The 27,621-nt window shown below is 40.9% G+C and overlaps 1 protein-coding gene across 2 annotated transcripts in view; it reads left to right on the plus strand.

The window, feature by feature from the left end:
• Positions 1-225: 225 nt before the first annotated feature.
• The window catches only part of NFYC (nuclear transcription factor Y subunit gamma), a 66,552-nt gene continuing 39,156 nt past the window's right edge, over positions 226-27,621 (plus strand). Inside the window, exon 1 of one of the 2 annotated variants that reach the window (XM_040469807.1) lies at positions 226-420. The gene's annotated coding sequence lies outside the window, so the exon portion shown is untranslated. Of the gene's footprint in view, positions 421-16,338; positions 16,503-27,621 lie in introns of those variants that run through there. The other variant, XM_040469808.1, reaches the window with a different exon arrangement.

The following is a 27,621-nucleotide window of genomic DNA, read 5'->3' on the forward strand; positions in this document are numbered from 1 at the left end:
TTCCTAACATTCAAGGGTGCGCACCACATCAAACGCCAAGCAGAAAACACCCTGTGGAAGTCACCAGGCAACGCCTCCGGGTCCCCTAGAAGGGGGTGGGGTCAGAAGGCTCTCTGATCTCATTCCGCCTCCCCAGGTCGTCGCCCCTTCCTAATTCTCGCGAGATTTCAAACAACCCAGCTTCTGCGCACTTCAAGATACTGGGAGTCAAGGCGCCAAGGGAGGGGGAGGGGAAGGTGGGGGGAGACGGTGCAAACGGCGTGGCCGCCATCTTGTTTGTGCCCCCGCTTCGCGCGCGCTCCGTTCTCCGTGACGCACGCTTCCCCCTCCCCTCCGCCGTGCCCAGGCCTCTGCATTGCCTGACTCCGCAGGAGCGCGGGGGCGGCTCCTGCTCTTCCCTGGACTCCTGAGCAGAGGCGTGTGAGTGTGCGGGAGCGTCTGTGGGAGGGACGGTGAGAGGCGAGCGGCGGCGGGGGGAGGGGCAGCGCTTCCCGCCGTCGGCGGAGACCTCACTTCCCTCTCGCGGCTGCCGCTGTAGTTCGGTCCGGCCTGCCCGCCGCCATGTTGTGTTCTCGCCAGGCCCGCCGCTGTCGCCGCCGTCGCGCTCCTGGGGTCCGTGCGCCTCGTCGGCCCGGCCCGCGGGCTTTCTCCCATTGGCGGAAGGCGACTGCGGGGGGGCTCGCTCGTGATTGGTCGGTGGCGGGGAGGCCGCGGACCTGGCACCTTATTGGTCGCGCTGGCTCGGGCCTGGGGGGTGATGGAGTCGGAGGCTGCGGGGATGCGCGCGTCTCGGGCTCGGACGGCAGGGCGGTGACCCCCTCCGGTGCAGGCGTGGGGTGGAGGCCGGGGGCGAGCCTAGAGACCTTAAGGGGGAAACAGGGTGATGGTCTGGCAGGTACTGTGGGGATAGCCTGTGCACGGCCCGGAGTGGGAGGCACTCCTAACTCCAGAGGTACACTCCGTGGAACATGCGTGGCCCATCATAGAGAGGCGTACAAGCCCCAAGGGTGCCATGCTTGGAAACGCTGAAACCTGAGTTAGGGTCTGAGACGGTCTTTGAGATCCAAGAGTGCTAGACTTGGAGGTGTTTTTGTTTTTGTTTTTTAATTCCAGTATAGGTAACATAGAGTGTTACATTAGTTTCAGGTGTATAACGTAATGATCCAACAATTCCCAACACCCAGTGCTCGTGGCGGGGAGTGCACTCCTTAATCTCCATCACTTGTTTCACCAACCCCCCCCCCCCCCCCCGTATCCCCCCTGGTAACCATCAGTTTGTTCTCTACAGTTAAGATAGACTGGAGTTTAACACAGTTTGTGAATGACTTTGATGTCCATGGATGTCAGGTCTGAGGGCGTGGTATAGGAAAAAAGGCATCTGGGCCTCAGGGACCTACCTAAAGGATAGGATGAGATCAAGAATTTTGCTGGAGAGTGATAGCATTGAAACCAAGGTTTCAGAGTTACCAGACCTGGGTGTGATATGAAGAGAAAATAAACAGACCCAGCCTGAGAGGTGGATCCTAGGATGTGATATGAGGAGAAAATAAACAGACCCAGCCCGAGAGGTGGATCCTATTGGACCAGTGCGCTGGGCCTTCACCAAGTCTAAGAGGCAGGGGCATGGGGTAGTGACATCTATAAGAATGAGGAAGTGCAAAGCTTTGGGGGAACATTTTCAGACTTGGGAATTACAGTAAGGGAGCAATTATAGATTATTGGGTCTCAGGACCATGCGGCTAATTTTGTAATGTTGTTATATAAAGTTTTCCTGTATTGGGAAGGATAGGTCAGGGCTGAGTTTTTAAAGCTACACTTGCTGGCAGATATTAGATACTTGGTATTTGTTTGAATAGATGTTGGTAGGTATCTCTTTAGTGGAAGAGAGCTTAACAGAGATCCTGGACCTTGACTTATTTGTTTTCTTTTTTTAAAGTTTATTTTTGAGAGAGAGGGAGAGCGTGAGCGAGTGCATGCAAGTGGGGTTGGGGCAGAAAGAGAGGGAAAATCCCAAACACTAATAGTGCAGAGCTTGATGTGTAGCTGGAACTCATGAACTGTGAGATCATGACCTGAGCCCAAGTCAGACACATAACAGACTGAGCCACCCAGGCGCCCCTCTTTTCTTTTATATATACCTAAAAATTACACTCATCTTCCTGTGCACTTAAAATTTTTTTTTTAAAGAAATAAGCAGATTTGAGAATAAACTAGTACACAGTTCCTTGCATCTCGTTTTGAGTAACAGGACTTGTCAACACTTTCTGGTTTGTATTTCACAAAACTTTTGTTCTAATCAAGAGTTGTTAGAGTAAGCTTGTTGGAGGTATTTTATCATTTTCCAATTTATTGTTATGACTTGAATTGTTCTACATTTGCATTTCCCAAGGTTTAGGGATCGTGGAAACACATTTGTGTTAAACTTCTCTGTTCCCTAATTTGTTTTTCCTCGTCTATGTTAGGTGGTCCTCTCTAGTTTCAGATAGATGCTATAAATCTGTTTTTATACCAATTTCAAGAAACTTTTCTGGTTTTCAAATGTGGTCAATTTGTGAATGCAACAACATTTTCAAGAGAGAAGAGGAAAGTAGTAGAGGAAGGGAATTGACATTTTGGGGCACATATTTCCTATTATGTAGGCATTATCATTTGCATATTGCAGATGAGAAAATTGAGGATCAGAGAGGTTGTGTAGCTTGTCCAGTGTCTGTGTGGTTGAACTGGGATTCATGTCCAAGTTGCCCAGTGGCAAAGCCTGTAGTGTTATCTGCTGTGTCGTGTTATCAGTATAAACCTGATTAGTCAAACTTCCAGATAGCATTATATTTTATTTATTTATTTATTTATTTATTTATTTATTTATTTATTTATTTAGTAATTATTATTTTTTAAAATATTTATTGTCAAGTTAGCTAACATACAGTGTATACATTGTGCCCTTGGTAGATAGCATTGTATTTCAAAGTGGATCATCTTTCTTTGATTGCTGGGAATTAGGAGCATATTGAGTGAGGAGAACATAATTAACAAGAGTTTGTTGTACTGTTTCAAAGATTCAGACCACAGGGTAGGAGCCATGTAGAATCTAGGTTCTTCAACTAGGTATTTAAATCATATCTCTTGTTTTTTATTGTGTAGAGAAAGATTAAAAAGTAAACTGTTGGAGTTTTTCTGAAGCCAGGTAGATAATAGGGGAAAGTATGTACAGAAAGTTTAAGAATCGGCATTCTTTAAAACCAGTCTTCAGAATATTGCTGACATAGTTTTTCTATATATGGAAGTGATTAATGTCAAGGAGTGAGGAACTACCAAGTATATAAAGAACTCACCTGGGAGCTTTTTCAAATATCACTAGTACTTTAGATGTTTGTCTCCAAACACTGGGATCTGTCCAGAAGCCTAGTGCCTTCTTCAAACTGTGGGATAGTGATTCTAGTATATGCTTATCCTGAATGATGTGTAAAATTAAAACTGTATACAACAAAATATTTGTAATCCCAATTTTGCATGGAAGTCTTTAAATAATTCAGGTTTCAAGGGGAGACCAATGATTTGGTAGTCTGAGTTACTTTGTGACTTAATGCAATTAGGTGAGGGTCTCCTCCCTTTTATTTGCAATTACACTGCAGTGTAGGAGATAGAGTTAAAATACAAGGGGAATTAGGGCTTGCCATGTTTTGTACATTGGTCATCTCAAGCTTCATTTGGCTCAGTCATTAGGTTAGCCAAATATGAAGAATGTTACAGCATGCATGACTTCGTTCTTTTTTAGTAAGTCTAGACAAGGTTGCAAAAACAAATATACACATATTCAGCAAGCATTTCTTAATTACCTTCCCTTCAACAACGGTGATCACCTTCATTCCCATTAACTTCCTTACATCCATGGCCGGTTGCTGGGCCTTGTTATCATCTGGAATGGAGCACCCTAAAAATCTGGAATCCCAGGAGGTCTGAGTAGGTCTGAGTTTATGGTAAAAACTTGAGAACATCAGCTGTGTCTTCTAAGCAGACATCATACTAATGTTTAATACTTAACAGACTGTGTTCGTGTCTTGTTACCTAAATTTTTATAACATAATTCTGTTATCTCATTTATGTGTACATATTTTCCATTTGGTCAAAACTGATTCATTGTACTAGAAAAGATACAGGGTTTCTTAACCTCATTTACAGAGATGCAGAGGCAAAGTGAAATGAGGAGCCATGCTAGGTGTCTCTGAGGCAATTTTGAAATTCATATCTCTTTTAGTTCAGAGGTACTGAGCCATTAAGGATCTATGAATCAAACTCAGGAATGATATAGTTAGTTACTAACTTTTATTGAGTGCTTATGTTGCACCAGCTAGGTTATAAATGTATATATTATCCACACTCTGTATGTGGTGGACACTATTACCACCTTTATTTTTGTGTGTGAAGAAACTGAAGGGTTAGGTAATTTGCTCAAGGTCACACAAGGTGGCAGAGCTCCGATTCAAACTTAGGTCTATAACTTAATTCCTACGAAATTTGTGGAACCCTTACTCTTAAACTGTGTTTTCTTGACACCTTAAAATATTATGAGAAAAGAAAAATTCCTGCATCTTAGATCAGGAAGTGACCTTCAGTTTTTTTCAGGCAGGTACTCTTTTACTGAGGCCCTAGAGTGTGATGACCTTGACAAGGTCACTTGGCTTGGCAAGGGGAGAGCCAGGTGTAACCCAGATTGTTGGATTCCCAGACCAGTCTCATTCCACTGGACAGTATTGCCTCTTCCGTGGAAACATTGGCTCGATGATAGGGATGACTCTAAGGCCCTTTTATATTTTGACAAGTTTGCCTCATTCATAGGAAGGAGAATGGCAGAGGACATTATTAAAGATACAAATGACCTTCTTGAGGTTTATTCCAGCCTCAGGCATACAACCTAGGAAGAGCATTCCTTAGCCAGCAAGTTGTTCTTTTCCATTCAGTTTCTTGTGCTCAAAGCAGACTTATTGTGAGTTATCTGATGTCTTCCAGTCTCTTTTCATTTTGTTTATTCAGTTTTTCATGCATGTGCTGTGACTAGTTAGGAAGGCTACAAGGTCATTTTAGTATTTTCCCAGTGACTCAAAGTACCTAACATAATTTAAGTAGATTAATCATAGGAAGAAGTGGATTTAAAATACTTTGGCCAAAAAATGCCATTGGGAGGGGGTAGTGTAGTTGCTGACGCTGGAGTCAGACCTGGGAAAGAATTCTGTGTGCGTTTACCCTCTGTGTGAGCTCGGGGTCATATTCTTGACCTGTCTAAGCCTTAGTTTCTTCCTATGTAAAGTAGTGGTAATGATACCTCTGTTACAGAGTAGTTATGAAAAATGAATACAGCAGCATACGGTAGGTGCCTGTCACCAAGTGGACCTTAGTAAGTGAGGGAGCACATCACTTTCTTTTTAGAACAGCATAAAATCTGTCAGCCTGTTAAAGCTTCCCCAATGAGGAGGTCGTTTGTAATCGTCTGTTCTTTCATGTACAGTAAGATTTCTACATGGGGGAGCAACCACTTGACATGAAAGAAATAACCCAATTTAGTTGTGGTGTTGTGATTTAGGAGCTGATTTATAGTGGATCTCTGTTATTATTAGTCTGTATTATTTATGAATGCACAAAGCAGTAGTATCTTCTGCTTCAGAGTTAGGTTGTCTCCTGATTGCCTCTGTTCATTCTTGGGTGCTAAGTGGTAATGATTTTGATGAGAACTTTTCTGTATTTGCCAAATAGCAATAATTACTAAAATCAGAACAACCAGTTTTATCTTTAAATCCAGAAAGATTTACATTATAGTCATTTAAAACTTTTTCTAGGGGTGCCTGGATGGCTCAGTCTGACTCTTGATTTTGGCACAGGTCATGATCTCATGGTTTGTGATCATGATCTCTCAGTTTGTGAGATCGAGCTGCACATCAGGCCCTGTGCTGATGGCACAGAGCCTGCTTGGCATTCTCTCCCTGCCCCTCCCCTGCTTGCACTTTATCTCTCTCTCTCTCTCTCTCTCTCTCTCTCAAAATAAACTTAAAAAAATTGTTTTTCTAATTGTAGAAGTTGTCAGTTGAAGTGGGACTGTCAGTTTGGCTTGTAGTCACCTGGTAACATTTTCTTTGAAGTAAGCAGGAAGACAGCATTGTAAAATGGTTCAAGAAAAAAAGTCTGTCTGCCTGCAGAAATTTTTTGCCAGGTTGCGAAATTTGCTGCACCCTTCCCACACTTCTCCATGTTTTAGCAGTGATGTACCTGATAACAGTGAGGCAACATTTGTGCTCATTTTCAGTGTGAGAGTTGTATTTTCTGTTTTGGGTTAAGTCCTTACTTGTTTGCAGACAGATTACTTCTAAATTCAGTGTACTTTTATACTGTGAGAGCTTTCTAATGGATAAACTTCACGTGCAGTTTAGAGAGAGGGACTAGGCTAACCTTTGCATTTGAATGTTTCCAGTGGAATAGGTTTACCTTAAAGGTTCAGATCTTCATGTCCAGGGTACATAAGGTGTCCTCGTTAGATGAATACTCTCCATTTAAAATCAACGGTGTCTTGTTACAGATCAGATTTAAGAATTAATCTTAAGTACATTCATGGGTATGAGCTATAAATAGTGATCTTGACCAGTGCTTCGATGAATGCCTCAGTGACTCATAGGGAATGATATCGAAGTATGGAATATTTTGTATGATGTCACTGGCTTAAATCTATTAAAGTCGTCCCACCCATTACCTGTGGTTTCGCTTTCTACGGTTTCGGTTACCCATGGTCAACCGTGGTCCAGAAGCAGATGATCCTCCTCTGACTATTGTCAGAGGATCAGTAGTAGCCCAGTGTCCTATCACAATGTCTGTCCTCACGTCACTTCAGCTCATCACGAAGGCATCTTATTTAGCGGCATCACAAGAAAGGTGAGTGCAGAGCAATAAGATTTTGAGGCAGAAAGAGACCACATTCACATAGTTTTTATTACAGTATATTGTTATAATTGTTCTATTTTATTATTATTTCTTACTGCGCCTAGTTTATAAATTAAATTATATCTTAGGCGTGTGTGTATGGAAGAAATGAATTGTAAATAGGGTTTGGTACTATCTGCAGTTTCAGGCATCTCCTGGGCAGGGCGCGAGTAGTGTCTTGGAACATATCTCCTATAGATCAGGAGGGACTACTGTACTGAAGGTTTTCACAGTTTCTGTTATTGCTCACCCTTTCCTCAGGAGCTGCAAATTGTCCAGTGATCTGTATGAAGTGAGATTCTTTGCCCAATGTTAAGAAGACCTATCCTCCTCACTAGTGGTGTGATCAATTCATTTAAGAGAGGAAAGTGAAAGTACGTGCAATCTGCACAGTTGAACATCTTTGTCATTTTTAACTGTGTTCAAAATTATTGCTGTACCCTGAAGGGTAAGTAGCTTAGAATTTGCTCATTATCAGCTGACAAAGTTGTGGCCTTTATAAAAGCAAAGCACACTTGGTTGGCAGTAATTTGGGAGGCAGAGGATTGCTATTTATGGTGATATTTAATGTCATTTTTAGTAGGACTAAAAAGGGAAAGGCCATAATGTGTGTAAAACTCCAACCATTTTGGAAGGTGGTCAGAATAGAGTTGCCTATAATCTTTTCATTCGGCTAAAATCTGTAAGGCAGCTTAGCGCAGCATTTCCTAAACTGTTTCATTGAACTTTAGTTCTTATACAATGTAATAAATGTCCTCTGGAGTTGAAAAAAGGATCCTTGACAAAATGATAGCTAAAGTGGAATGCATTTCTTTACTGCAGAATTAGTATTCAGGGCCTTTGTGTTTACGTGCCTTATGACCCTTCAAGAGAGAGGATACATAATGCAGTGTTTCTTGGACATATTTGGCCATGGAACCCTGTTCGTGAGAACATCTAATAAGTATTTCATGTTATGACTGGGGTGTAGTGGGGCCCAGTTGAGCAGTTCTAGTGCAGAGAGCTTATGAGTAAAAAATGAATCTTTTGTAGAGGATAGTTTGGCCAGTAGCGGAAAAGGATTTTTCTGGGAACATACAACACAGGTCTCCAAAGTAACATGGACTCTTAGGGGTGAATATGATTTCAAAGGCCATCTAACCCCGTTGCCAGCATCCGTGACACTGGTGGCAGCTACCATTTTTTTGTGCACTTGCTGTTTATCAGTCGGTGGTGGTGTTCTACATGCATTATTAACCACTGGTCTTCATGTTATTTATTTATTTATTTTTTACCTTCTTAATATTTCCCATTCATCTACTTTTCAACATCTGCACTGCTACGTTTTCTGGTAACTAGAGTACTGCAGTGTCTTGTTTTCCCTGCTATCTGTCTAGAGCTGCCAGTCTCCCACCCGGTCCCACTTCTCCATACTGTACCCCAAATGATCTTTTAAAAGGGTAATTCTGAGAGGCGCCTGGGTGGCTCAGCTGGTTGGGCGACTGACTTCGGCTCTGGTCATGATCTCACAATTTGTGAGTTCGAGTCCCGCATCGGGCTCTGTGCTGACAGCTTAGAGCCTGGAGCCTGCTTCGGATTCTGTGTCTCCCCCTCTCTCTACCCCTCCCCTGCTCTCTGTCTCTCAATAAATAAACGTTAAAAAGAATTTAAAAAAAAATAAAAGGGTAATTCTGATTGTGCCAGTCCCATGCTTAAACTCTTCAATGGCTCACTGTTGTCCCTTAGAATAAAGTTCTAGTATGGTAGTCTTGTCCAGCCCTGTTCATGTTTCTGAGTTAACTTGTAGCCTTTTGCCCCGGGCTACTGCCATACCAAACTATAGCCCTTTCAGGAATGTGATGCTTTATGTCAGCTCCAGGCCTTTGCACATGCAGTTTCTTTGTCTGTCTCATTAAGTTCCTATTCTTAGGATTTAAATCTCCCAAGAAGCCATTTCTGACTGGCCTGAAATTGAGTTAGGCCATGGGCTAAGGGGCTCTGCTTATGTCCTGTACTATGCATTTGTTCCTGTTGTAACTCTTAACATAGAGCACTATGATTGCCTGTTTTAATTTTCCTCTTTGTTATAATAGACTTTAGTCTCATTGAGGACAGGGACTGTATTGTTTAGGATCCCCACGTCTTAGCACAGTGCCTACACCTAAGTATTTATTGAATGAGTGAAAGTTTCCTTAATCTTTACAACCTTGCAAGATGGTTTATAGTTTAGGAAATTGGCCTCGGTGGGGTTAAATACCTAGTTTGAGGTTACTCAGCTAAAAAGAGGTGAAGAGGGATTAGAATCTAAATCTGTCTAGCTGCAAAGACTGTTTTTTCCCCCCTACTTCTCCACATGGCTGCTCTTTTTCATCTTGTCTTTACATATTCCTGTCAAGTGTTCAAACAGCCTGTGCTAACAACCCCATCCATAGCTTCTGAAGCAGCTTGTGCCATCTTTGGACAGCTCTGAGAGAATAGAATAGTTTTCTAGAATAGTTTTCCATCCATTGGTCTTAATTTATGCTTTGGAGAATATAATTTATTTTTAAAAACAAGTAATTCAGGGGCGCCTAGGTGGCTCAGTTGGTTGAGCGTTCGACTTTGGCTCAGGTCATGATCCCACGGTTCCGTGTTCGAGGTGCGCATTGGGCTTGCTGCTGTCATCGTGGAGCCTGCTTTGGACCCTCTGTTCCCTTCTCCCTCTGCCCCTCCCCCATTCACATATTCTCTCTCTCTCTCTCTCTCTCTCTCTCTCTATCTCTCAACTTAAAAACAACAAAAAAAGAGTAATTCAGGGGGCCCCTGGGTGGCTCAGTTGCTTAAGTGTCTGACTCTTGATTTTGGTTCCAGTCATGATCTCATAGTTCATGACAAGCCTCACGTTGGGCTCTGTGCTGACAGTGTGGAGACTTCTTGAGGTTCTCCGTCTTTCCCTCTCTCTCTGTCTCCCCCTCCCCACTGGCTCTCTCTCGCTTTCTCTCAAGCATTAAAAAAAAAAAAAATTCAGAATTTATAATCCACTTAAGGTCTCATTTATTAGTTTACTTCATTAATTTGTTGAGCAGTGATTTACTGGGCATCAGCGCTATATTCCTTATTCTAATGATACTATCATTGCTCAAAATGTTTATGGGACTTTGGGGTTCTCTGGGGGTTATCTTCAGAACTTCTGTCAGATTCTTTTGAAAATGTGTGGACACACTTTTTTAAACCTCGAAGGTGGATTTGGTTTGGGAAATAACTAATAGTTGTTCAGGACCAAGTCAGGTGAAAGAAATGGGTCAGAAGCTACAATCTGGCAGCCCTTAATTTTCTTTGGTCTGCTTATAATTAAAAAAAAAAAAAAAAAAAAAAACTGAACCAAAATTGAAACTGGAAAGATTTAACATTCAAACAATCTGGCTTTCATGTTTGTATATATTTTTTCCTTCAACCAGACAAAATGATACTATTTATGAAGTCATTGCGGTGGTTCTGGAAGGGATAATGAGGGTATAAGGAATGGGCATAATAGACGTTCTCTGTGATGCTGTTTACAATATTTTAAAATTGAAGATGCTGAGGGATTAATATCTAAAGTATATAAAAAAATGTTTGCATCTCAACACCAAAAAGTAAACAGTCCAGTTAAAAAATGGGCAGAGGACCCGAAAAGACATTTTTCCAAGGAAGACATATAGATGGCCAACAAACACGTGAAAAGATGCTCAACGTTACTAATCGTCAGGAAAATGCAAACCAAAACCCAATGAGATATACCACCTTACACCTGTCAGAATGGCTAAAATCAAAAAGACAAGAAATAAGTGTTGGCAAGGATGTGGAGAAAAAGGAACCTTTGTGTGCTGTTTTTTTTCCTTCAAAAAATTAAAAATAGAAATACTGTATGGTCCAATAATTCTGCTGGATATCTACCCAAAGAAGATGAAAACACTAATTCAAAAAGATATATGTACCCCTATGTTCATTGCATCCTTGGTATTATTTACAGTAGCCAAGATGTGGAAGCTAGGTGTCCATCAATAGAGAAGTGGATAAGGAAGATGTGTGTATACACACATACCCATACATGCATGCACAGTGGAATATTACATAGCCATGTAAAAGGATTAGATTGTGCCATTTGCAACAACATGGATGGACCTAGAGGATATCATGCTCAGTGAAATAAGTCAGAGAGATGAGTATTATATGATTTTTACTTATATGTAGAATCTAAAAAACAAAACTAATGAACAGCAGAAAAGCAGAATCAGACCTATGAGTACAGAGAGCAAATTGATGGTTGCCAGAGTGGCGGGTGGTGGGCAAAATGGGTGAAGGGGAGTGAGAGATACAGGCTTCTAGTTATGGAATGAATAAATCAGAAGAGTGAAAAGCACAGCATAGGGAACGTAGTCAATGATACTGTAATAGTGTTGTGTGGTGACAGATGGTAGCTATACTTGTGAGCATAACATAACACCTAGAGAAGTTGAATCACTATGTTACACACCTGAGACTAGTGTAACATTGTGTGTCCTACATCAAAAGGTAAAAAAAACCCACAAAACATTGTAGACAGTGAAGTTATTAATATAAAACTGATAGAAAATTGTGGTGTAGCCATTCAATGGAATATACTCCAATTGTAAATGATATAGATACAGATTTGATATGGAAAATTGTTCACATATTTAAGTGAAAATTACAAAGCAGTTTGTATAATATTATTATACCATATGTTAGATGGTATTAAAAGACTAACTCAGCCTTGTTTCTAACTGACATAAGCAAAATACAGTGTTTGATTCTGAGTGGTTGCTTTAAAGGTATTCTTAAAAAAATAGCCCATCTGCCTAACTGATAACATCAGTACAATACTGCTTTATACATCCATCTCATCAACTTAGTATATAAGTGACACAATGTATTTAATAGTCAAGTGAATATGGCTTTGTATTCATATCATAACATACGAAAAGTTCATTTTTCTCTAGAGGTTGTCTGAGATTTCTTGAGGCTTCTAAGTGTACTTACTTTACTAAGTCAGTTAGGGACAACATCAATAAAATGTTCAGGGCACTGAAGAGCCCAGTTTCTTTGCTGCTATTTCTGCTTCTGATGTGATTGATACAGCATAACCTCCAAGATAGGTAATCTTGGGGGACTGAACAAGACTGTCCTTGACAAGAATCATCAGGGTGGTTAAGGCCAACTTCTGTCATAACTCTGGTCCTTCAGTCATTCCTCAGGATCCCAGAGCAAGAGCTGTTCTGGCATCAGCTTTTTGTGTTCAGGATCTGACTTTTGTTTCTTTTATTGACTCTGAGGCTCTTGCTACAGTGGACTAGTATTCCTTCATGGCTTTTGTCAGTTGGAGCTGAATAGTAGCTGCCCCTTCAGATGGGACACACGCTCTCCAGTTTTCCTCAGTCCTCATTACTCGTTACTTCATTGACACTGTGGCTAAGGTTGGGTTTGATGTATTGGGGATATATGTGGATATAAATAAAACACAGCCACTAACTTCAAGAAGCCTTCCTCTGGTAATAGAGACATGGTTAAAAGTAATTACAATGTGTGATAAATGCTATAGTCAAGTGTATATTTAGATGTTACTGAGTATCTACCACATGCTAGGTGTTAATGCTGAGTGCTTTAACCTTATATCATTTAAACCTCAGTGCTCCCACGGGTTGGTGTTATTTTATTTTTTTTCCGTTTTATACATGAAGAAGTGAGCTTAGGGATGGATAAACAGCCAGTAAATAGGTAGCTATGATTCAGAATCAGTTTTCTGACCAAGAGCATCATTTCCCATGCTGCCTACCTTGAGAGCTTGAACCAGGTAACCAGAGGCAGTCATTTTGCCTCATAGTGACCTGGGTGTTTTTTAGGGCAAGACAATGCAGTTGTCTGTTGCAGAGGGCTGCTGATATCCAGGACCAGGGAAGAATGTGAGTTGGAATTCCAGAGATCCCATGAGGCTGTTAGTCCACAGCAACAACAGGCAAGAGAAGGGAAAGCTATAGTAAGTAAGTACAGTATAGTAAGCCGCCAGATGGAAATTCTAGGATAATTTCAGTTCTCTTCCCACTAGTAGCTTGAATTCTAGTAAGGTGGCTGTTGAGGAGAAATAGGGGTTCGAGTGGTTTTCTTGAAACCTTCCAAGAACTAATAAAAACTATGCCAAAGGTATTCACAGAGTATTAAGGGACATGTTTGGTTTAATCGGGTATATCAAACTCAGAATCAAAGGATGGGCATGTGGAACAACAACCAAATCTTGGCCTGGATGGGTGATGAAAAGCATGGGGAAGATTTTTTGTAGCAGCTGGGAGTCCTCCCACACTGCCCTTTATGGCTTAGGAGTTGCTTTCTGCAGGGTTGCAGGGTATGCTGGAGATGGAGGAGAGACAGCCCCTCCTAGTAGCTTTGGTGCCTTAAGGAGAGAGACCTTTCTGCATCTTAACCCTGTATAAAACAAGGAATTTGGACTGGATGACTTCTAGCACTTTGCAGTTTTTCAGTGCTTACTAGGCACAATACAATATACATGTGTTAACTCATTTAATACTTATGGTGGCTCTGGATATAGAATGGTGACATCCATGTATTACAGATGAGGAAGCTGAGGCTCAGGGTTAGTTCAGTGTCATACAGTTAATAAGCAGAGGAGTCAGAATTTGAAATGAGCTCTGCCTGATTCCCAGGTGCTTAGTTGTTTTTCCCTAGTGATAACTAATTAATAGTCAGCGATGTGAATGTTCTCCCTCTTCCTCTGCTTCCCACCTCATGTAAGCTTCTTTGCTTCCTTCCAGCCGACTTGACCTCCAGTGTTGAGGGGTTGAAAGACTCTAGTGTGGATGAGACACACCTGGCTTTTTGGCCCTCTGCCTGCTCTTCTCAGGCTGGTAGCTATTCAGAATCTGGGATCGAAACTTCTGAGAAAAGAACTATAATACCTGCAGTTCTGTAGCTTCAGCAATCATCCTACAACACACCCTGTTGGCATAACTAAACTCTTATTTAGATGCCATAGTAAAATCGCCACACAATCCCGTAACAGTTTATTTTGTGTTAATGATTTAATCATTAGTTGTTCCAAGTCCTGATAAATTATAAATGTGATTTGCTACTGGTTAAATGCCCCTAATACTTCAGTAGTAAAATGCGTATCAACTTATAGGGTGCTATTTTGTCATATACTCAGCTAGGTCTCTAACCATCAGGTGAAGTTCAACATCAGTCAGATTTCTAATTTTTAGATTAATGAAGGTGGGTTTAACGGTTTATGCTACCTCTACATATATGTGACTCCTAAGAATTTCCTTGGATGTGCCCTGGGGTGTTCCATGTCTTGGTGTCAGCCTTGTGGTACAATAGAAAGAATACCGCCCTAGGTTGGGACCTGAGTTTGCATTCTAGATGTATGGCTAGGGGCCAGTTGTTAAACTTTGTGAACCTCACTCTTTTTCACATATAAAAGAGGATAGTGAGGATTAGAAGGGGGAAAGTCTGTAAAATATCTAGCATAGAACCTGGCACTAATTGGTGTTCAGAAATTAATTCATTGCAGTTTGAGAAATGAGTAGAATGTGTGTAGAGAAGTTAATATGGATGGCAAAGTGATTAGGCGGACTACCTTGCTTTTTTTTTTTTTTAATTTTTAAAAAATGTTTGTTTATTTTTGGAAGAGAGAGAAAGAGTGTGAGGAGGGGAGGGGCAGAGAGAGAGGAAGACACAGAATCTGAAGCAGGCTCCAGGCTCTGAGTTGTTAGCACAGAGCCTTATGTGGAGCTCGAACCCATTAACCGTGAGATCATGACCTGAGCTGAAGTTGGAGGCTTAACTAACTGACCCACCTAGGGACCCCGACCACCTTGCTTCTATTTCAGGACTCTGCCACATCTCTGCATATGCCCATGATGACTTTTCATGTAAGGTCAGCTGAGGTATTTCTAGAGAAGGACTCGTCCTGAGCAAACAGTCGTGTTTGTTTCATCCTGGGATGCTTAGTTTTCATGGGAGGAAGCAGTTCTAAGGAGATTGTTCAGAACTTTCAGTAATAGTGCAGTGTTTCTATTTGACCCATTTTGTAAAAAGAAAAGAAGACATGTTAACTGATTTTCACCTTTTTTTAGGAGGTTCCTCTAAAAACCTCAACAGTTGGGCACAAAATCCATAAGCAAATCTTTGACCACTGGTAAACCTCAGCACCCCAGAATGTTTTCCATAACTGCAGTACTTACAGTATCTTTCCTGGGCTCATTCCTGCCACTTATTCTTGAAAATGTGGTAAAAAGTTTATCTTCCATGATATCAGAACTCTGTAAGATTAAAAGCTGATAAACATTTTATGACCATCCTAAATAAATTAATCCAAACTATAATATGCTTTAAACAGTGTAATCACTGGTGTTCTATCTCTGCCAGTGTTCCCCACCCTTTATTATTATATTTCCCTCTTGGGTTCCTGGTAGACTTTTTGGCAATGCCACTGTCCCTGTCACTACCTTCTGACATTACTGCAGAATTTTCCTGTTTAGGTTAGTTTGTGTTTCAAAGTAAGGTGATTTTTCCTAGTATTTCCTAGTATTTTCCTAATATGTTCTTTTAAAATTACCAGGGACAAGATGACAGATTCCTTTTTAGAAATCCTACAAACTGTTCTAAGGCCATTGGTATCACTCTTTGTAACAGCTGTTAAAGAGGTTACATTTTCTCTGGAGCTATTTGATGAGCCCACCCTGGTTTCTTTTTCTTCTTCTGTTAATGCTCAACAGAAAACTGTAGATAGTTAAGCCACAACTTTCAGATCTTGTGCACATTGCTTCTCTGGTTTACTGCCATAGGGTACTGTAGCAATATCTTACAGACATCTTTGATGGCCAATCAGAAACAGTTAAATTACCTTAAATTTTTTAAATGGAACTCTGACAGCCAATAAGAAATCCTTTGGGTGGGAACTGTAACAACCCTTTCGTGTGATTTTAAAGAACAATTGTAAATTTGCAGTTTCCTGTGTTTTGGAAGCACAAGAGGCCCTAGTGCATCTGCTGTGTGCATTTGCCAGGCATTTCCAAGCCTTAAGTTCCCTGTAGTTTGAAGTCTGGATCTGACCCCTGTTCTGCTTCTCAAGGTAACTTTAAAACAGGAAGTGTACAAAGGAGGTAACTGATGACGTGAACAGCCAATCATGGCTTTGTGTTCTTAGCTGATAAAGCAGCTCAGCCAATGGGACCACTCTGGAGGCAAGGTTTGGTGTCAAATAGCATGCTAGATTGAATGCCTTTGACTGTTAAAGTGGAAGGAGGCTGCAGGGCTTCATTGGAGCCTCGGAGTTTTTCACTGAGGCAGGGGTCAGCTGAAAGACAAAGAAAAATGGCGAATAGTTTGCTGGGGGGTGGGGGGACAGCTGTTCGGGTTTTCACTGGAGTGGACATTCCAGACTCAGGTTTCTGCATCTCCTGCTGCCTTTTGTTTCCTCCGTCCTTTTGGGGGGGAGGGCTAGGAGTGACTTAAATTCTCCCTGTCCGAGGAGATATAAATAACTACATGTAAAATTAATGCAGTTCCCGGTAAGTTTAATTCTTTGTTTTGTGTTAAAATGGTAGAAACTGTTTAGCTTCAGAGAGTGTAGACAAGTTGCACTGTTTCAGAAAATGGCCACTTTACATTCCATGCATACCTTTTGGTGCACCTAGAATACCTTGCTCTGTTTAGATTTTGCATGCCCTTCACCTAGGATTTCTTTTCCTAGTTGAGTATTGACAAGATCAGGTACATGAAGAAAGGCTGATCATTTTTCAGGGGCACACAGAAACAAGGCACTTTCTCTTCGCATTGGGTAAACTTAACTGTTTTCCAAATAATTTTCCTTTGTTCAAGTGCACTGAAGCTTTCCTACAGAATAAGCTGAGTTGTTGTAAGACTTTTTCTGTTTCCATGCACTTTGTTGACATCTGTGTTTTCAGAGGTGGAAGCAACACTATTGCTGTGCTAAATTTGTGTGAAAATACGGTTTGCACGAATCCAGCTTCTAATGGTGAAGGCCCACATGGCAGTGTGAAATTCTCCCGGTAACTTTCTTGATTTACCTGTCTGCTTCTATTCTGATACGTACCAACTAATTAAATAACAGTCTTTGTTTTGAAATGCACATTTGAGCTTAGAATGCTGGTGAGGACCATACTTTTCCACTATATTGGCAGTGACAAGAGCAAATCTTTTTCTGTCAATTTCACACATTTTTGTCAGGCATTGATTTGGTTCTTTAAAGTGATGTGAGCAAAGTGCTTTTCATTTTCTGTATGAAATATTTTGAATCCTAATTTACCTGCAGTTTGTGAATTGGAAAGTTAAGAGTACAGGCAACCCTATCTTTTGCCCTTGATATATTTTTCCCCTCTTTTAGGGATAGGAAGCTAATGCTGGTTGCTAATCAGTAACCAGCCAGTTTTTGTGAATAGTGCACTCTTCTGTCCCGTGTACTAACATCTATAATACACTTGGTTTTAAAAAGCAGTTCTTTGTTTTCTTCTTATTTGCAAATATGGAATGAAGGTCATTGGAACATTTCTGCAGCAGACTCAGTGTGGAGCAGTGAGCCAGCAGTACTCAGTCTCTGGGTAGGGAAAAGGAACAGGCCCTAGTAGAGAAGTTTGGAGGGTGTTGATTTGCCTTCCCCTGGCTTCCCCTCCTGTAAGGGATTTACCTGAGAGGATCGATAGGGGTTTAGATTCGGGGCTCTTTGAATTGGAGTGGTGTTGCAGTGAAAGTTGCTAGATGCAGGCCTCTGTCGTTGCTCGCAAAAGTGACCTTGAAAAACTGCCGAGGAGTTGAAAGATTGAAGGACAAAGTTTGTTTATACAGATTTAGACTGAAAAGCTCTATTTAAGATGAAAAGAGACTGTACTTCTGATGTTCAAGTCGAGTGGTTAGTAGAAATATGTTACAGATTCAGATTAGGAGGTTTCAAGCAATAAGACAATGGGGCTGCATTCATTCTCTCTCCCACTCTTCTCCGTTCCTTCCCCCAGCAAAAAAATTCTAAATCCTTTTGGTATGATAGTTGAGTGAACTGCCTAACAGATTCAGAATTCCTTGCACGCTACCTTGTCTTCTGTGTAATCTAGAGGGTTCTGTAGTGAAGAATGGCATTTCAGGAGTTCAAAGCAGTTATGTTTGTAAAACTTCTTTGGGGGAATTGGAATGCTTATGGTAAGAAGACTCATTCTGGGAAGTTAAATCATAAGAGAAAGGAGTATGTGTTAAGGATTACATTTTAACAGGTAATTAATTTCCATTTATTTTTTATAAGTCATTGATTTATATGTTACCAGTTGCTCCAGGTTTTATGTATGATTTAAAAAACTCGTAGATACTGAATGACTCTTAGCCTGGGAGAGGGCCTGGAGCAGGCAAGGCAGAATAAGTGGGGCACAGTACGAGGCCTTGATAAAAACTCTTTCTCTTGAGAACTTTGTGGATTTAGCTTCTTAGAAAGATATGTGGCTATTGCCTCTAGCTTGGGTTCTTAACCTTTCAGAATCATGGACTCTTGAGAAGCTGACCCACTACCTGGCAAAATGCATATAGGCATGCCTATGCAGAACTCCTGGTGACTGAGAAATCTTCCAGTATATGCCGAATGGTCTTTATGTGATCTCCTCATTTAATACTTTAGCCAGATAAATGTTTCCCAGAAAAAGGAAGGAAACTCTACTTCCATAAGGAGCAAAGGCCTTCTAGAGCTAACTATAACTTAGACTAGGGGTTGGTGTGTAGGGATGGGTGAGGCTTAGATGGGGTCTTAGATTTGGGCATTTGTTTACTCTGATTACAGGGTATGAAGTAGTATGGTGTAGTAGCAAAAGCAGGCTATTTAAAGTCAGGAGACCTGTGTTCAGGTTCCACTCAGCTATCACCAGCTTTGTGAGCTTGGGCAAGTCAGCCATTTAGTGTCAGCTTCCTCACATGTAAAAATGGGGCCTAAAAATAGCACCTTCCTATTTAGTGGTGAGGCTCAAATGAGCTCATGTATGTCAAAGTGCTTTTGCAAATTGTGAATTGCTACATTAATATAAGTTGTTACTAATCCAGACTGTTGGGGGAGGGGTGTTAAATACTTAGGAAGATAGATGGGCATCAGAGAAAAGAATGCCAGTATTTTAATATTTTTACAAAGGAGTTTGCTTAAATTGGACACATGTCTTTGTAAGCCAGTTCCATGTGCCTTCACGTGCACATTCCCGTTTGTGCTGACATGATCCTATGTAATTCATATGTTGAGACCATCAAACCTTCCCTTACCAGGATTCCTTTGAAAGAATTTTAACCCCTTTTTCAAAAATTAAGAGTCTCTCAGAGTAAGATGAAATGGGAATGCTGATTTTTAAAAAACCCTTAACTAGATTTAGGAACCTCTCAGAGTAGAAACTGGGAACCTGTTCTGATTTGTGTTATAATGCAGGTGAGTTCTAATAGTTAGTTGCAGATGTTTACTAAGCAGAGGTTACATTTTTAGTTTGTGCACCAAATATTTATAAAGTAAACTGGAGCCATTTTTTGTTGTTGTTTGCTTTGTAGTCATATGATTTTTTTGGTCAGTTTTCAAGCTTGGGAGGTAGTTATAGCTTGCAAAGTAGTAGCAAACCAGTCAATGTTGGGATAAAAACTGAAAAAAATAAAATAGTTGGTCTCTCATCAAAATATAAGCACTAGCATGAATTTCACATAGCTGATACATACTGTGACAGAGATAAATTTCCAAGATAAATGGTGGAAACCCAGGGGGGGTTCTTTATCACCCATTTTACATGCCTGGTGTCCTCTATTTTTAGGACTCTTTTTCTTCCCCTGGGGTGGGGTGGATGTTTTGTGATCTATTTGATTTCCTGTCCTATTAAGTCACTTCCTCTCAGGCGTGGTCAGTCAGCATTGATGTCTGCCTCCTTTCTGTGCATTGAAAGAATCATTCACACAGAATAAGGTTTGCCAAAATTGGCATTGGCCTCTCCAAATAAAAGTCCGCTTCCAGGGATGTGTATATTTGAAAACAACAGTCATGGTCACTGTGGGCTTTCTGTTCCTAAAACAAAATGAGATCTCCTTTTAGAGAAGCTCTATACTTTTCGTGGAGGCATCAGTAACCCCAAAAGCATTCTTAAAGCCAATCATTTGTACGTGGTCTTCTTCATGAGTGGATTTATTTTTGCCTATTTCTATCCCCAATAACATATGCATACAGAGTTTTTATACTCTTAAGTTAAGCTGATGGAAATCATTTCAGGATCTAGTCTACTTCCTTTCTTGTAAAGTGGGGAAGTTGATGCCCAGAGAGGTTAAGTGCCCTTGTCTGTCAGCCTTTTTTTTTTTTTTTTTAATTTTTAATTTTAATGTTTATTTTTGACAGAGAGAGAGAGCAAGCAGGAGAGGGACAGAGAGAGGGCGACAGAATCTGAAGCAGGCTCCGCAGAGTCTGATGCAGGGCTCCAACTCATGAAAAAAACCTGAGATCACAACCTGAGCCAAAGTCAGACCCTTAGCCAACTGAGCCACGCAGGTGCCCCAGTCTTGTCAGCTTTTTAATGACTGGCCTATGCAGATTCAGAGATTCAGCTCCCACTTAGTTCATTCCAGGTTTCTTTACTTTTTATTTTTCATATTTCTCTTCCTTTTGGCATATCCATACAGGTTTGCTGTTTGAACACAGAAGGAACAGGGAAAATGGGCTAGGTAAGAGGTTCAGAAGTCTCCATGTGGAGTCTGTTGGTTAGAAAGTCTGCTGTGGCAGCAGACTTGTAGTCCCTTTTGGGATATGAAGATTTCTTGCCTCAGCCAGTTGCTTATTCAGAAAGTAGAGAATCAGCTAGGAAGCTAATGGTGTCCACCTGGCTGAGGTGTCCCAGAGAGCTGGTTACTTTCATATATTACGAGGAAGTAAACTAAGGTGTACAAACACAACACCTGCATGCCAGTTAGTTGGGTTTTTGTTTTGTTTAGTTTTGTTTTTTTGGTGGTGGTGGTGGTGGTGGTGGTGAATACATCTTACAGACAAGCTAACTCCCAAACAAGTTTGGGCCTGGTTGTTCAAGTGAGTCAACTGGTATTTATAACTAAGGTCTCAGGATCATTTTATTTTATTGTTTATTTATTAACATTTATTTACTTATTTTGAGAGAGAGAGAGCATGAGCAGGGGAGGGGCGGAGAGAGAGGGAGAGAGTGAGAATCCCAAGCAGGCTCCATGCTGTCAGTGCAGAGCCCAGTGTGGGCCTTGAACTCATGAACTGTGAGATTGTGATGAGTTGAAATCAGGAGTCCCACGCTTAACTGGCTGAGCAACCCGTGTGCCCCTCAGGATCATTTTAAGCATTCGACAAGACTGAAATAGAAATCGTTACCTGTATACTCCCCAAATAATATTTTAACTATGTTGACTTTAATCTTTACCACCAACAGTTGTATTGTGTGTCTGCACGTGTGTGTTTGGGTAGTTGTGGATTTGGTTTTGTTCTTATTTTGCATTCTCTGATAGACTATAATCTACTTGAAACTTTCATTTTATTTACTTATTTTTAAATGTTTGTTTCTATTTTTGAGAGAGAGTGCAAGCAGGAGAGGGGCAGAGAGAGAGAGACAGACAGACACATAATCTGAAGCAGCGCCAGGCTCTAAGCTGTCAACACAGAGCCCGATGTGGGGCTCGAAATCGTGAACTGCAAGATGATGACCTGAGCCACCAGGTGCCCCCTGAACCTTTAACATTTTTTCTTTGTAGTTGCATTTCTTTTCACCACCTTCATATATTTGAATTAAAGGTCCAATTCATTGAAAGAATGAGAGCCTGAATGATGTGCATCTTATGTAATGTTTAAGTGCTGAGGCATACCGTGTCTGAAAATTAGAATAGACACAGCTGGATAGTATCTTCCTCATGTCTGAATTTCCCAGAAGCTTAGTTTTCTTTTTAATCTCTTCTCTCTGCTGCCTCACTGTTGGGCCCAGATCTTTAGAACTTGGTCAGATTCTGTTTGTATTGTCATTCTTCTCTTCCTGTCTCTCCCCTTGGTGTCCCAAAGCCAGACCCCACTGTTCAATAAGTGACCAAAAGTTTTCCTCTGTTGATTGTTCGCTATGATGAGTTTCAGTGCTGCACTCTAGTGAAAAAGGGCACTTGAAGGATAAGAAATAAAGGTAAATTCCAGTGTAAATGCAAAACTAAAGAAAAAAAATCTAGTAAATGTTTAACCTTAAAGTGGCATAACATAGTTTATGACCTTGTATTCTTTAGTTCAAAGGAAGAAAGGAGACAAACCACAGCAAACAGCAGTGCCAATTCGCTTGGTTACCTTTTTTCTTGGAAGTATTATCATTTGGTCTGTCTTCATCATTTCATTTACATAGAAAACTAAAGCAAGACCTGCTTGACTGGAAATACCCCAGATAGAATGAATTTTTCCTTTATCTCCTTAACCTGTATAGTTCTTACCTACGAGGAAGTCCCAAAGGTGTACGCTCTATACTTTCTTTCACTGATTCAGCACGCATGCATGTCTTATACGTGGAGACTTAAAAACGTGCACAAATAACATTTTACTCCAGGACCTAACAATCTGGTAGGAGAAACAGAGGATGTATATCAAGTACATGAAACTGATATGGAAAGTACAAGCAGAGGACACAATTCAGAGGAGGGGAGACCTCTACTTCTGACTTAGGAATGAAGGAAGGCAGTTTAACTGAGCGTTGGACTCAGGGAGGTAAGAACAAGGGCATTCCAAGCATGGGGAAAGGAGGAGCAAGGTCATGACTGAAAAAGTGCAGCCTGTGCCGAAGAGAGCAGTGAATGGTCCAGTCTGCTTAGACCATATAAGGAGATGAGTTAGGGACAGGAGGGAGTGGAAAAAGAAGTCTGGAGAAGTAAGTTGGGGTCTGCTGTTGGAGGGCCTTGACTGTCAAGAAATTTGAACCATCTCTGCTTGAATTGGTGAACCGTTGAAGATCTGGGGTGATAGATTGATGTGGCAGTCTCAGGTGTGTGCTTTTATAAGATTTATGAAGAGATTTATTATGTATTTATTATGTAGACATGAGTAGAATTTGAGTAGAAGGCACCAGAAACAGTGAACGATGCAGTGAGTTTGCATACTGGGTTCACAACCCTTACAGGATTGTTATGGGGGTGAAAAGTCAGGTATGCTAGTACCTGACACACAGCACTAAACCAGTATTAGGTATTACGATCATCATATTTGTTATTATACGGAGATGATGAGGGCCTGAATAGAGATAGTGGCCATATGAAGAAAGGTCAGGAGATGGACACTGTTGGACACTGTTACTCCAGAACCTGGAATTGATTAGAATTGAACAACAGAGTCTAGGACAACTCTGAGGTTTCAAGCCTAGGTGACTGGAAGATAGAAACTGAAAAGTTGGAGCAGGTTTGGGGAAAGAGGAAGAATTTGGACACATGGAGTTTGAGTTTGAATTCTGGGTGGCTTTCCAGTTGGGAGGTCCAACATGCAGGACTGGAGGAATAGCAGAACTGGGAATGTATACTTGGAATTTAGGCTGTAGAGATTATGGCTGAACCTGGGGAAAAGATGAGAGAGAATCAAGGGAGAAAATAGAAGGACCAGAAGAATAAAGTTTCATGTCAAAATTGGAAACAAAAGGTTGTACCCTCAAGCTGAGACATGTAGAAGTGAACATAGTGGAGTTGTCTAGGTCAGTGTTCTGTAAGCCTTTTTGATTGTGCACCCCTATCATCTGAGTGTGCAACTCCCATATATGCATTAGTATTCTTTAAAATTGCTTATTCCTTTTTTAAAATGTTGGTTTAGTTAAAACCAGAGAATATCTATAGCTTCCCTATTCCAGGCCTACATAACGAAGTAAGGTGTCATTGTTAGCCCACATTTTTCTCAGAATACTTAGAGCACCATGCGTGATACATGATCTTGTGACAAGTTAAACGGAATGAGGGCGTCAGTATCAGCCCATAGCTTAAGTATTCAGAAAGCTAATATTAACATTTTCAGTGTGTGCTTTGATATGTAGAAGACTAGAAATCCTGCTTTAAAATCGGGTGGCCTTCATTTCTTCTGAATATGTACAAACATTTCCTTGAAATGTTTTACACTAGTTCCTTGAGATTAGTTATATATATGTTTCTGTATATGTGTGTAGGTATGTATAGCCATAAGCTTTCTTGTTTAAGTTTTAACCATATACACACTTCTGTCCAGTGCAAAAACTAAGTCATTCGAGGGCCTGGGTGGCTCAGTCAGTTAAGCATCTGACCCTTGGTTTCGGCTCAGGTCATGATCTCACGGTTGGTGCGTTCGAGCCCCACATCGGGCTGACAGCGTGGAGCCTGCTTGAGATTCTCTCTCCCCATCTCTCTCTGTTCCTCCCCTCCTCGTACGTTCTCTCCAATTCTCTCCCAAAATAGGTAAATAAACTTAAAAAAAAAATAAAACAACAACAAAAACTAGGTTGTTGGTTTGTTTCCCAAGTTGCTTGGGGCTTGATCTTCACTGGTGTTAACTTTATAATAAAGTCTCAAATGGCAGCCTCTGCATGAAGCATAAATACACATGTAGGAATTCGGTAGCATTTGCTTAGCAAGTAACTTATAGCCACATGATCATGATAACACTAATGAGCAGCATACAATATAAATTACCAGCAATAGGATAGCCTCGTCTGTAGGATTTTGCAGAACTTTTATTTTATAGATTTTAATTTTTTTGCAGAACTTTTAATATAAGGCACGTATATTTAGTTTCTAGGCTAGGTATGTTGTAATTACCCTCAATTTAAAATAAAAGTAATAAACTTTTCACTAGAGAAAAAGTGGTAAATTTCCAGCCATCCTATGTGATTATTAATTTATATCCTGAATTCCGTGATTATGTCTCTCCTGGTAGTTAAATGGCCAAATACCCATGAAGCTAGCCTTGAAGGTAGTTAAGCAGCATAATAGTATGTAATGTTTATATGAAATAGTACGTTACAGTTAATGGAATGATTTGATATTCATTCTGTCACTTGGTATTTACCTAAGGTAGGTAAGACAGAAATATTAATCCCATTTTGTGGGTGAGGAAGTAAGAGGCAGAGCCTAGTGGCATAAGCCCTGTGCTCTTTGCACCTTGTTACTTTGTATGAAAAACAAGCTATAGCTGTGTCCATCTTCCAGGACTAATTCTTCCTTCCACCTCTTCTTGTGTGTGCTGCTCTTCCCCAGAAAGGAGACACATAAAAATTTTTTTTTCTCCAGAGATCACACATAATCTTACATGAAATGACTAAACAGTTGATCATAAAAGGAGCAAATATATAGTCAAACTGAATTATTATTTTTTTAAAATTTAATGTTGATTTATTTTTGAGAGAGAGACACAGAGCACGAACGGGGGAGGGGCTGAGAGAGAGGGAGACACAGAATCTGAAACAGGCCCCAGGCTCTGAGCTGTCAGCACAGCCCCAATGTGGGGCTCAAACCCACAAGCTGTGAGATCATGACCCGAGCTGAAGTCTGACGCTTAACTGAATGAGCCACCCAGGTGCCCCCTGAGTTATTTTTTTTAAGTTTATTTATTTTGAGAGAGACCGAGACAGTATGAGTGGAGGAGGGGCAGAAAGGGAGAGAGAAAGAATCCCAAGCAGGTTCCACACTGCCGGCGCGGAGCGTGACCTGGGGCTCCATCAAACAAAACAGAGAGATCATGACCTGAGTCAGATGCTTAACTGACTGAGCTACCTGGGCGCCCCTATTTTTTAAGTTTTCTCAAACATAGCCACTTTTCTTTTCAGAACACGGCCTAGTGCAAATAGGTAGGTACTAAATGAGTACCACCAGTGTGGTGGGAAATTTGTCTTTCCTGAATCCTAAATTCACTAAGGTCAGTAAGTAGTTGAAGGACTTTTTCCGAATGGATATGAGGTTAGAGTTGTGTTATGTGTTCTATGGTGTTCCTTAGTTGTGCAAATGCACACATTATGGTGTGTATTGGGCACCCCCTAGATTTGTGTTCTTATCTGGAACCACAGATTGGTATTTTTAGATGCCTTATGGTGTTTTTAGATCATCAGTTGCTTTATATTTCCTAGCTGTGATTTCTAATCCTTGCTTTACCCCTAGTGAGGTAGTTAGGACAAAGGAATTCTGATTTCTTGGAGTGATGGCTGCACAAGTAAAACAACATTGTCATCATGTTCACAATGTGGCAATAGCTATAATTGTGCGACACTGAATAATACTGAGTCAGGTGATTCCTCCTGTTAATGTGCACGCACCTCCAGCCAGAGGGCCAGGCTAAGGCTATCTCTGAACCAAAGGGAAGCAGTAAAGGGACTTCCCATCACCAGGCCCCCAGAGAGTTAACTTGATCTACCAAACCTTTTCATCCTCACTCTTGGTTAATGACCAGGTAACCTCAACTTCCCAGTCCTTGTGGGCAACTGCAGCTTTAACCAGTTTGAAAACAAAGCTCTCCACTTTGAAATGTATAAGAATCTGGCATCTTGGTCTTTTGGAGTACTTCCAGGAGAATGATGGACTTATTTATGTTCCAGGCTTCGAAGACCCATACATTATTAAGTTTTTGGTCCTCTGTTGAGTTACTAATTCTACGAAGGGAGGAGGACATGCGGTGTAAGAGCACAGAACTGAGTGTCAGGACACGTGGATTTTCATTTGAGCTCTGGCATGTGCTTGCCCTGTGCCTTCTGACAAGTCCCTCAGTCTGTCTGAAGTGTTTTTGTCAGATGGGAATATTCATTAGTACCTGTGCCGTGTTTATAGCGAAAAACAAATGAGATGACAGAAAGAGAGTTACTGTACAAAGTGCACATACAGCATGTACAGATGGAAAGGACTAGCATTACCATCTCAGTTGCTTTCCACTCTTTGAAGTCGTCTTTACATTCTCAGTTCCTGACAGCTACATACCTGGAGGTAGGAGGGTCAGTGCTTGTTGGGCCTGGAGGATTTGTTTCTTCTGCTTTTTTCATTGCCTGCCTTCCTTTCAACATTTAAGTCAATGATAAAAGACACTTAGCAGAGGGCAGAATTTAGTGTGTCTGTGAATCAGCAGAATCCATACAGCCAAATCAATACAACCAAGCTCGCATTGACATTCTTACAATACCCTGCAGGTTTTTAATTGAGAATTCTTTGCTCACTGCCCTACCCCCGGTTTTAGATGGATTAACTCATCAGTACAATCTCCCGTTTTCCAGTGGAGTCCATGATTAGAGAATTATCTGCATTCGTGGTATGTTTTCTGACGAAGAACAGGTTTCTCTCCATACCTACTTTTTTTTTTTTTTTTTTTTTTACTTTTCTGTTGGATTACTGCACAAAGGTTATTGCACAGCAGAGTACAGGCACTTAAGAAGGGGTTTCCCCATGTGAACATTTCAGAGAAAAGGACCCAGAGTGAGGCCAAAGATACTTGGAGTCTTAAAATAGTTTTTGAGGAGCTTGTATTTGTCCAGTAGATTTGTGTTGAATTCCTACTATGAGCAAGGCATGTTTCCCTTGAGGATGTGCCAGAAACAAAGACAATTACATAAGAACTGGGGAGAAGATAGGAGCAGGGAAATTTTAGGCTTAAGAAATAATGGCCAAATAATAACATGCCACACAAGTCTGAAGAAAGTGAATATGTTAATTGTAGAA

Source organism: Herpailurus yagouaroundi, unplaced genomic scaffold, assembly GCF_014898765.1.
Source record: "Herpailurus yagouaroundi ecotype Mexico unplaced genomic scaffold, PumYag 77, whole genome shotgun sequence".
Classification (NCBI taxonomy): domain Eukaryota; kingdom Metazoa; phylum Chordata; class Mammalia; order Carnivora; family Felidae; genus Herpailurus; species Herpailurus yagouaroundi.